Here is a 12,960-nt window from a genome sequence, read left to right as displayed (position 1 = left end):
TCTTTGTTTTTTCTTGCAACATCCAGCTTTCCGTATTGCATTAGCTTTCATTGGTATTCAATCTGCACCACAAATGGGTCCACGTCTTCAGTCAGGAATGTAAAGTGAAGTTTGCTGCATGTTCTTTTCTAATTGCTTTATGAAGCCATGATCAGGTGCTATATTTCAGTCTTTAGCTATTGACACCGGCCAAAATTAGTCATGTAACCTTGTGCAATATTATACACTTGTGATTTATTCTCCAATACAATATGCAGAGATACATTAGTTTTCTTTTGTACCTGAGTTTCAAGTTTTCCTGCTGTTTCCCTCTTACAGTAAGTTGGTGGATTAGGTAGTCCTGATGTCCTGATGAAGGGCCTCAGCCCAAAACGTCGACAGTAAGTTAGTGCTACTAGTTAATTAAAAAGTTACACTTTTTTTTCACTCCAGTTCTCTAGCAATGCTAACCCCCAATCCAACCATTTAAAAAAAGCAATTAAAAAGTCCTATCCAATATCGTCAGCATTGCCAGAATGGATGTAAACTGAGAGATTCTCTCAGGCATAAATTCTGTCAGTTAAAGAGATATTGTTGCAGGGAATAATTACTTCACATGATTATATACCTGCAAACTGCCTCTCAAGTGTGGGGTATTATTATCTGTGAAAATTTCAACAAACGAATAAAATTATGTTTATTTTCTTCCTGCAAAGCAGGAATTGTCAGTATTTCAGATGAAGTGCTGCCAGACATTTGGGACATAGACCCCTTATACTTCCTTAGGCAACATGTTCACATGGCATGACGCATAAAGCAGCTCCACAATGTCACTTAGAAAATAACAAAATTGATAAGAATCTGCACAAGGAATTCTGCTCCAGTCTACCTGGTCTACTCGGCTGAATGAATAGCTGAGTGACTTGTAGGTAAAAAGGATTTAGTGACTGGACCTGGAGACAAAATCAACATCAATCAGACATATTTGTAAATTGATAATTCACCAAATGATTAAAAAACCATATTACAAAAGACATAAGAGCAGGATTAGACCATTTGGTCCATTGAATCTGCTCCATCATTCAATCATGGCTGATCCTTTTTTCCCTTCCTCAATCCTATTCCCTGGCCTTCTCCCCATAACCTTTGATGCCCTATCCAATCAAGAACCTATCAGTCTCCGCCTTAAATACGCCCAATGACCTGGCCTCCACTGCTGCTGGTGGTAATAAATTCCACAAATTCACCACCCTCTGGCTAAAGAAATTTCTTTGCATCTCTGTTTTAAAAGGATGCCTCTCAGTCCTGAGGCTGTGCCCTCTTGAGCTAGACTCCTTCACAATGGAAAACATCCTTTCCACATCTACTCTGTCTAGTCCTTTCAACATTTGAAAGGTTTCAATGAGATCCCCTGCAATCCTTCTGAATTCCAGCAAGTACAGACCCAGAGCCATCAAACGTTCCTCGTACGATAACCCTTTCATTCCTGGAATCATCCTTGTAAGCCACCTCTGGACCCTCTCCAATGCCAGCACATCTTTTTTCAGATGAGGAGCCTAAAACTGTGTCACAATACTCAAGGTGTGGCCTCACCATTGCCTTTTAAAGTCTCAGCGTCACATACCTGCTCTTGTATTCTAGACTTCTTGAAATGAATGCTAACATTACATTTGCCTTCCTCACCCCCAACTCAACCTGCAAATTACCCTTTAGGATGTTCTGTGCAAGGACTCCCAAATCCCTTTGCATCTCAGATTTTTGGATCTTCTCCCCATTTAGAAAATAGTCTGCACATTTATTTCTACTACCAAACTGCATGATCATGAATTTTCAAACATTGTATTTCATTTGCCACTTTGTTACCCATTCTCCGAATCCATCTAAATCCTTCTGCAGCCTACCTGTTTCCTCAACACTATCTGCCTCTCCACCAATCTTTGCATCATCTGCAAACCTGGCAACAAAGCCATCTATTCCATCATCTGTATCATTGATACACGGCATAAAAAGAAATGGTCCCAATACCGACTCTTGTGGAACACCACTAGTCACTGGCAGCAAACCAGACAAGAACCCTTTTATTCCCACTCACTGCCTCCTACCAATCAGCCAATGTTCTAACCATGTTAGTAACTTTCCTGTAATACCATGGGCTCTTCACTTGGTAAGCAGCCTTATGTGTGGCACCTTGTCAAAGGCCTTCTGGAAGTCCAAATATACAACATCCACTGCATCCTCTTTATCTAGCCTACTTGTAACCTCCTCAAAGATTTCCAACAGGTTCCTCAGGCAATATTTTCCCTGAAGGAAACCATGCTGACTTTGTCCTACCTTGTCCTGTGTCACCAAGTACTCCATAACCTCATCCTTAACAATTGACTCTAATATCCTCCCAACCACTGAGGTCAGATTAAATAGACTATAATTTCCTTTTTGCTGACTTCCTCCTTTCTTAAAGAGTGGAATGACATTTGCAATTTTCCAGTCCTCTGGCATCATGCCAGAGTCCAATGATTTTTGAAAGATCATTACTAATTCCTCCATAACCTCTTTCAAAACCATAGGTTGCAGTTCATCTGGTCTGGGTGACTTAGGCACCCTTAGGTCTTTCAGATTTTTGAGCACCTTCTCCCTTGTAATATTAACTACACTCACTTCTCTTCCTTCACACACTACAACATCTGGCACACTGCTAGTGTCTTCCACAGTGAAGTCTGATGCAAAATACAAAGTTAGTTCATTCGCCATCTCCTTGTCCCCTATATCCACTCTCATCTCCCTTTTATCTTTTATCTACTTGAGAAAGCTTTTACTATCCATTTTGATATTGCTAGCTAGTTTGCTTTCATATTCCATCTTTTCCCTTCTAATGATTATTTTAGATGTTTTCTGTAGGTTTTTAAAAGCTTCCCAATCCCCTGTCTTCCCTCTAAGTTTTGTTTTGTTGTATGCCCTCTCTTTTCCTTTTACGTTAGCTTTGGTTTCCCTTGTCAGCCACGGTTGTACTATTTTGCCATTTGAGTATTTTTTCATTTTTAGAATACATCTATCCTGCATCTTCCTCATTTTCCCCAGAAACTCAAGCCATTGCTGCTCTGCTGACATCCCCGCCAGCATCTCCTTCCAATTTACTTTGGTCAACTCCTCTCTCCTACCACTGTAATTTCCTTTATTCCACTGAAGGAGTGGTGTCTCAGAAAGGCAGTGTCCATTATTAAGGAGCTCCAGCACCCAGGGCATGCCCTTTTCTCACTGTTACCATCAGGTAGGAGATAGAGAAGTTTGAAGGCACACACTCAGTGATTCAGGAACAGCTTTTCCCCTCTCTTCAATTCCTAAATGGACATTGAACCCGTGAACACTTCCTTAGTTTTTAAATATATATTATTTCTTCTTTTTTGCATGATTTTTAATCTGTTCAATCTACATACAGTATACTGTAATTGATTTATTTATTATTATTTTCTTCTTCTATTATGTATTGCATTGAACTGCTGCTGCTAAGTTAACAAATACAGGTTCCCCCCGCAATCCAAAGGTAGAGCGTTCCTATGAAACCGTTTGTAAACTGAAATGTTATAAAGTGAAGAAGCAATTACCATTAATTTATATGGGAAAAATTTTTGAGCATTCCCGGACCCAAAAAATAGCCTACCAAGTCATACCAAATAACACATAAAACCTAAAATAACACTAATATATAGTAAAAGCAGGAATGATATGATAAATATACACTCTATATAAAGTAGAAATATTGTATGTACGGTGTAGTTTCACTTATCAAAATCGGAAAGACAGCGAGCCAAAATCTATTTGGAGAAAAAAAATCGGCACGTACACGCATGTGCACATACATGCATACGCACGTACACACATACACAAACAACGGCCCGCACAAGGTTTCACGGTCATTGTAGTCTTTCTTGGGGTAAACACACGTATAAAGCGGCGCCTTTTTTTCATAGAAGCGAAAATCCTCTTTGGTTAGCGAAAACAGGTACTAATGTAGGTCTTTCGTAACAGCCAATTGTCGTAAAGTGAATGTTCGAAAAACGGGGGATGCCTGTATCACAACACATGCTGGCAATAATAAACCTGATTCTGATTCTGTTTCTGAAATACTGATACGTCAGACTTTACTTTCTCCCTATCAAATTTCATTTTGAACTCAGTCATATTGTGATCACTGCCTCCTAAGGGCTCTTTTACCTTAAGCTCCCTAATCACCTCTGGTTCCTTACATAACACCCAATCCAGTCAAGCTGATCCATTAGTGGGCTCAATGAAGAACTGCTTTGAAAAGCCATCTCTTAGGCATTCAACAAGCTCACTCTCTTGAGATCCATTACCAACCTGATATTCCCAATCAACCTGCATGTTAAAATCTCCCATGACTATAATAACATTGCCCTTTTGACATGCCTTTTTTATTTCCTGTTGTAATCTGTGGTCCACATCCCAGCTACTGTTGGGAGGCCTGTATATAACTGCCCTCAGGGTCCTTTTACCCTTGCAGTTTCTTAAGTCAACTCACAAGGGTTCAACATTTTCCGATCCTATGTCACATCTTTCCACTGATTTGATGGCATTCTTTACCATTCTATGCCACCCCTCTGCCAACCTTCCTATCCCTCCGATACAACGTGTAACCTTGGATATTCAACCCCCAACTGTTGTAATGTGAGTGTTATTAAAAGCAAGTTAATACTACCGGGGTTGGCGGGGTCTTTACTTCCGCTCTTTTTACTCCCAGTATGCATTGTATATAGTTCCTCCACCCAGGCCGCACGAGGTACCTGGAAGCCTCTGTACTGTAAGTATTGTTTGCCGTCCCAGATAAAGATGCTCCTTTGGCCATCAAGTTGTCGAGTGGTCTTTTTATAAAGTAGAAGTTACCACACCAACTATAACCATCCTTCAGCCATGATTCAGTGATGGCCACAACATTATACCTGACGATCTGTAATAGTGCAACAAGTTCATCCACCTTATTTCTTATACTCACTGCACTGCGATGTAACACTTTGAGTACTGTATTTGACATTCTTTTTGGTTTTGCATCCCAGTGCACTGATACTCACCTTGATGGCTGCAATTATGTCCCACTACACTGTAATCATTTTCTGTCAGCAATTTGAAAGTGAAACTTAACTGAAGTTTCATATCTGGTGTTAAAAATGTGTAGCTACTACATTCAAATACATATGTAATGAGTTTATTTACTAAGACAATATCGTGATGATATTACATAAACTAACTACATGGACACTCAGCATTTACGATTAAAACTATTTTAGGACTGATTTGGGTGTATTTTCTTTGGTAGTTGTGTATAAACAGTAAGACATATCTATAAAAGCCTTTTTCTTATCTCAGTATGTCAGACGATTCTTTACATGTCAGATGTTTTATTTTTGATATACTGTCACTGATGGAAAATTGAAAATGCTACAGTTGATTTTCACTCTGTAATGTCCTAGAAATGCCAATGTGTTAATGACTAGATGCTTATCAATAGATCAATATTGGATTGATAATTCCTGTGCTGTTGCTCAGAATAGTACAGTGGGAATTGTGGTGGCCATGTGAGGGCAGACATGAATTTAGATTTAAGTTTCATCCCAACAACAATGGTTGCAGAAGAGTTATATATGTTCTCCTTGAACTCGTAGCCTAGATTTTGACCTGAAGTGTCCGAAGTGAAATTTTATATTTTCCTTTCAAATTTACAGCCAAACACACGGTGCTCAAGTTCACATTAATAAAGCCAAAGGAAACATCATTCCTCTGGGGCCAAGGTGCAAAACACATTACCAACAGCACACAGCACAAATAGCACGTATGATTATGATTAAAAAAAACATAGTCACAAAAAAATATAGCCCAGGTCCCTGAGTGTCATGACTGTACTGTAGATTTTCCTGGTCCAGCTTGATCTTCCACTGAGCGACCACCAGAGGGCAGCCACCCAGCGACCACCTGGAGGGGCCATCCCTCAACCCAGTATGGGTTCTAGCATACCCAACTGTGGTCCCTGTTATCTTCCATACCACCTCAGCTCTCCTCCCCTGAGGCAATGCAGCTCCCCATCGTTGCCCTTGCCAATGAACCAACGAAACAGACTTGTAGTATTATACATTACCAAGGTCCAACAGTGTCTTGTGATCACAATAAGAGATCTGTGTACTGAGAGAGTCAGCTTCACAGCATGAATTATGGGTGTCTAGGAATCTCTGTCCCCAGAAGCTTTTAGGTCATCTCTGTGAAAAGAGATCTGAAAAAATATCATGTGTGTAGTCACCCAAGTGGTAGAGAAACAGTATAAATGTAAGAGAGCAGTCAGGCTTTTTATGATGGTCCAGAAACATCAAGAAGAATGACAGAAGTGGGGATCTAGAATCCATTTCTCTCCCTTCGATTTCTGTGATGGATGATTCATTCGTCTGCAACTTATTGGCAAGCCTTTTTAGCTTATAGGAATTGTACTTCTGTTTTGAAAATTCTCTGCGTCTGAGAAATTAGTTGTAATTTGGAAATATTTTATACAATAGAAATCCTCTGTGAGTTTTAACTGTATTTTAAGAATTTTGTCTATCTTTGAATTACTTTGTTAGCTGGAAGTATCTCCTTCTAAGTGGGGGAAAGCACCACTCAAATGGTGGGTTTTGGCAGCTAAACGCACCACGGAGGATAAACAAGGAAGGTGAATTAGATTTTGAGGAGACAATGACTACAGTATAATCTCCCTTAGTGTGGGTACCTGAACCTATTTATATCAGATAGGATTTTAGATCTTTGAGTTTTAAACTTCGCAGCCATCAAACTGAATATCATCACGTAGTCTGGACAGTTAAACATATGAAATTCGAATTTCTTTTGAATATTCATTAATAACAATGCAGTATATCGGTGATTGGAGCTCAGGACAATCAGAAGTCCACAGAGAGTTGAACGTGAGGCCAGATCCATTTCAGCTGTCTGTCATTACTTACCTGAGTCTGCTTTGTCTTCTAAGGAAATGATATCAGGAGTGGGTACATGGATCAGCGACTCCCATCTACTTCACTACCTCCACCTTGATCTCTACTGTCAAGGATCTAGGGTAACAACCCTCCCGTGCTGGGAGGGTTGCCTCTAATGTACCGTCAGTGAAAGGAATTCTTGCTGCTATGGTAACATAATTGTTGTAATAATAAAAGAGGCCTAGATCGTTAGTGTAGACACACCAGACTGAATCTTGGCATGGCTACTGGGAAATTTAAATTCAAATGATTGAACATATTTTGAATTTAAAAGATAGAACAAGGAATAAGAATCATGAAAATGCCAGACTGTTGTTTCAAAAAAATGACCTGTTTTTTTCTCATGTCCTAGAGGAGGAAGTCTGCCACCCTCATCTAGTCTGGTATATACATGACTCCAGATTCTCATCAATGTGGTGGACTCTTAAGTGGCTTTTAAAATTAGAAATGGACAGTAAATGGTAGTCTGGATATCAGTGCTATGAATGATAATGTCTAAAAATAACTCAGTTTGGTAGTTCCTTATAGGTGTTCATGAAATCATCCTAGCCTATCAGAGTTATTATAAATTGAGTTTAGGATTAGAAGATTAATGGATATGCCTGTGCATTAAAAGGAATGTCAAAGCTTACTCTTCCAGACAGCAACAAGTCTAAAAATGTTTCTTTTAATGTATGACTGAAAGCAATTTTTCCTCACCAAAATCAGCTCGTGTTACTTTAGTGAATAAACTCTGGAAATCATTTCACTGATTATGAAACATTCTGGGACATTCTGAAGACATGAAGAAAGAGAGTTATTCCTTTGTCTTATACCCCTTAGCATTGTTTCTCAGCTCTTTGTTTAGTTTGCTTAGTATTTGTATGTTTGCTTGTATCCTAAAATAAAATGAAATCTTGGATTTAAGGCTGCTCGTTATTCCTGACTCCTGGAAGAACCCTGAGGATCAGAAATGAAATAGAGATCCAACAGTGCCCTATAGTGAGGAACGACGAGAGTCTGGAAGGATTAAAGGGGGGGAAAAGTGTTCAGATGTCAGGAGACAGAGCATCAATGGAGTTGTGGTCGGTGATACTGAAGTGTGGGTTAGATTCTGAATGGAAGGTTGGGAGATACTGTGGACTATAGAGGTGATCACACCATCAGTTATGTTATAATATTTAAATGATTAGCCCAAACTTAGGAAGTATTAGCCATCTGTCTTTTATATGAGAGGCGCATCAACTGACAAAAGGCTGGCATTGGGTTTTTAGTTAATTAATTCTAATTCCTTGCCCTTTCTAGATGGTCAACACACCTCATGCTAACTTGCTTAAAGATGAAAAATACAAATTCAGGTAAATTGATCATATGGGTGAAAATTGCTGTGAGTTTATACGATATCTTGCCTTTAGATGCCTCCATGGTTTATTCAAGGTCCAGAAGCTATTCCGAATATTTGAGGTGAATTGCTGGCTCACATGGGAAGCGCATGACCATTGACCCTCAGGTATATTCTTGGTTCTGGAATCGGGAAGAGGTCGTTATCTTCCTGATTCCAGAACCAAGAATATACCCGAGGGTCAATGGTTGGTGGCCACGGAGGAGCTACTGAAAAATCTTACCCAGGTCAGAATTTGTCAGAGGTCATTTAGGACACAAAGAACAAACTGCTGGAGAAACTCAATTGGTCAGGCAGAATCCGTAGAGGGAAATGGTGGGTTCCCATTTTAAGTCAAGACTTTTGGTGCCAGAAGCATAGCGATAATTTCAGAAAGCTAAACTGGACTGAATGAGTAGAGGGGAGACAGCCAGGATAAAGTGGTGAGGGGAATAGCTTGGACAAAAGCTGGCAAGAGATCGATTCAGGTGAGGAGCTGTTCCAGATTCGAGAATCTGCAATCACTTGTTAATCATTTGGTCTTTAATTATTACACGCTTTGCCTAGGACTTTTTTTCATGTCCCTGATCTAGTCTGGCATATACATGATCATGTTCCTGATCTAGTCTGGCATATACATGATCATGTTCCTGATCTAGTCTGGCATATACATGATCATGTTCCTGATCTAGTCTGGCATACACATGATCATGTTCCTGATCTAGTCTGGCATATACATGATCATGTTCCTGATCTAGTCTGGCATACACATGATCATGTTCCTGATCTAGTCTGGCATATACATGATCATGTTCCTGATCTAGTCTGGCATATACATGATCATGTTCCTGATCTAGTCTGGCATATACATGATCATGTTCCTGATCTAGTCTGGCATATACATGATCATGTTCCTGATCTAGTCTGGCATACACATGATCATGTTCCTGATCTAGTCTGGCATATACATGATCATGTTCCTGATCTAGTCTGGCATACACATGATCATGTTCCTGATCTAGTCTGGCATATACATGATCATGTTCCTGATCTAGTCTGGCATATACATGATCATGTTCCTGATCTAGTCTGGCATATACATGATCATGTTCCTGATCTAGTCTGGCATATACATGATCATGTTCCTGATCTAGTCTGGCATATACATGATCATGTTCCTGATCTAGTCTGGCATACACATGATCATGTTCCTGATCTAGTCTGGCATATACATGATCATGTTCCTGATCTAGTCTGGCATATACATGATCATGTTCCTGATCTAGTCTGGCATATACATGATCATGTTCCTGATCTAGTCTGGCATACACATGATCATGTTCCTGATCTAGTCTGGCATATACATGATCATGTTCCTGATCTAGTCTGGCATACACATGATCATGTTCCTGATCTAGTCTGGCATATACATGATCATGTTCCTGATCTAGTCTGGCATATACATGATCATGTTCCTGATCTAGTCTGGCATACACATGATCATGTTCCTGATCTAGTCTGGCATACACATGATCATGTTCCTGATCTAGTCTGGCATATACATGATCATGTTCCTGATCTAGTCTGGCATACACATGATCATGTTCCTGATCTAGTCTGGCATACACATGATCATGTTCCTGATCTAGTCTGGCATATACATGATCATGTCCCTCATCTAGTCTGACATATACATGATCATGTTCCTGATCTAGTCTGGCATATACATGATCATGTCCCTCATCTAGTCTGGCATATACATGATCATGTCCCTCATCTAGTCTGGCATATACATGACTCCAGACTCTCAGTAAAAAGTGCGTCTAGTGTAGCATGAGGAGGCTTTGAGATGGCTGCGGGGCATCATCATCATTTTGCCAGTTAAATCTTCCATTGTTTGCCTATTAAAGCAACAAGGGAGATTGAAACATCACGATGAATGCAGAAGATGAACACCAGCTGTCTGCCTTTTTATCGCTGGGGAATCACTCTGCTAGGGAGAGTGGGGACTGCCTTTTTATCTCTGGCGAGATCGCTCTGCTACGGAGAGGGCAGAGTGCCTTTTTATCGTTGGTGAGATTGTTCAGCTACGGACAGGGCAGACTGCGTTTTTATCACTGGTGAGATCGCTCTGCTATGGAGAGTGGAGACTGCCTTTTTACTGCTGGTAAGATCGCTCTGCTACAGAGCGGAAAAGACCTGCTGCTGTGCCTGGAGAATGTTACCCGTTTTCTGCGTTTTGGATATGGGTTAGACTATAGATATTTTCTCCAGTCTTACAGATTTTTTTATACTCTGTGTTTTTCGCCTGATCTTTCTCATTTTTTATGTGCAAGGGCAGGGGACTTAGAGGTCGATGTGCCTGTTCCATTTTTTTCCCCATTTTTTTCTGAGGGGAGGAGGGATTTGGGGGTTGATGATCGTGCTGCCATTCTTTTCTTTCTTGGTTTCGTGGCTATCTGGAGAAGAAGAATTTCAAAGATGTACACTTTGATAATAAATGAACCTTTAAACCTTTGAACCTTGAATTAAAATCAGTGAATTGAATTAAATTGAATTCAACATATATCAGGTAGAGAGATGTGTTCCATTCTAAATTGCTGTGCGTTTTAACCAAACAACGTTTAAAGGAAACCTAAGAGTTTCTAGTTTCTATCTTATTATGTATTAATCTCGATTAAACAATACCATTGTTCTTGTTTCTAGTCTTCTTTCTCCTATGGCTGACCTTTTGAAAACACTGCTAATATCACCCCATACCCCAAATAAGTTGCAACACACAGACCTATTTAATTCTAAAATAGTCTGATTTTAACGGCTTCTCATCTTTGAAAATTAACTTATTACTTTGAAGGCTGTCAAAGTTGATTACCTTAACCATTGAAATGACCTTTTTATATTCCAGCAACATCAAGCTTAAACCATCATATACAATATGTCTTTATTTGCTCTGCTAATTTACATACCCTTCACACAAACATTGTCAAGAAACAATCCAGAAATGCCTGCACTCACTTAGCTTAAATGACAAGGTTATAACTCATGAAATTCAATTGAGAATCGAGTTGAATATTTAACACAAAATGTATTTAACTTATGCTTTAAAATAACCTGCCAGAAACTAAGCCTATTCAGATTAACTCTCCACTGACTAACTTTGCCAGAGAGCCATTATAGTTTTATGATGTTACTTTGGAAATAAAGTTGATTGATTTGACTTTTATTACTGTTATTTTATTTCAGACACTTTAAAACAAAGATGTAAAACCCTGATTTTGACATAGTTAGGTCATTCAGCTGAACAATTTGATTTGCTTGTTCTATTTCCTCATAATCTTCCCTTCACAGTTAATTTGTAGGTGATGCACCACAGTTTGGTTGCCTGTATAGCAATTTATTTCAATCTATGTTATAGACATGGCTGACTTACCTTCTCAGTTATCTCTGATGTAGACTTGTTTTTGCAATTATTATGTTATTTTTAATATTCTGCAGGTTGTTCATCACATTTTGAGTTAGAGACCCTCTTTATTTCCAACATCTGGACATGCTGTTAATTCTAATTGAGATTTATTATTCTATGTGAGGATTCTTAATCATTGTCTTAACATGTCAGAAACTTAATATATTATCCAGGATGTCCAGACACTCCAAAATTAATTGGAGTTGTAGAAAAAGCATGAGGTTCATTTGGACGTTAAATGAGGCATCATAGCCTTTTTCCTGGGTTGAAGGATGACTTCTGCTCAAGATTTGTGGGCTATGAAGTGTCTACTGGGGTTAGTATGACACCCTCAGACTCTTCCACAGATGTTGCAAGAGAAGTCTGAACCTTTGTTTCAGAGTTTCTAAAATAAAATAACAGTAATAAAAGTGATATCACCATGCTTTATTTCCAGGTTTACTTTATTGTCTTTCTGGAAAGGTTAAATAATGGAGAGTTAATCTCAATAGTTTTTGTTTCTGGTAGGTTAGGTTAAAGCATAAATTACATACATTTTATGTTAAAGATTTATCTCAATTCTCAGTTGAATTCAATGTTATCATTTGTTTGCTATGTGCTGTGTCATATGAGATGGGTAATCATGGTCTTTCCATGGCAATTTTTTCTACACAAGTGGTTTGTCATTTCTTCTCCTGGGCAGTGTCTTTACAAGACAGGTGACCCCAGCCATTATCAATACTCTTCAGAGATTGTCTGCCTGGTGTCAGAGGTCACATGACCAGGACTTGTGATATGTAGCAACTGCTCATACGATCATCCACCACCAGCTCCCATGGCTTCATATGACCATGACTGGAGGGCTAAGCGTGTGCTACACCTTGCCCAAGGGTGACCTGCAGGCTAGCAGAGAGAAGGAGCGCCTTACACCGCCTTTGGTAGAGACATATCTCTGCCCCACCACCCAAAGTTATAATCTTGTTATTTAAGCTAGGTGAGTGTATGCATTTCTTGAATGTTCTTGACAATGTTTGTGTGACAGGTACGTAAGTTAGCTGAGCAAATAAAGCTGCATTGTACATGATAGCTGAAGTTCGTTTTTTTTGCTATACAAAGAGATCATTTCCATGTTCAAAGTAATCCATTTGAACATTGAA

Source organism: Hemitrygon akajei, chromosome 11 (genome assembly GCF_048418815.1).
Source record: "Hemitrygon akajei chromosome 11, sHemAka1.3, whole genome shotgun sequence".
NCBI lineage: Eukaryota > Metazoa > Chordata > Chondrichthyes > Myliobatiformes > Dasyatidae > Hemitrygon > Hemitrygon akajei.
Note: the sequence above shows the minus strand (reverse complement) of the source record.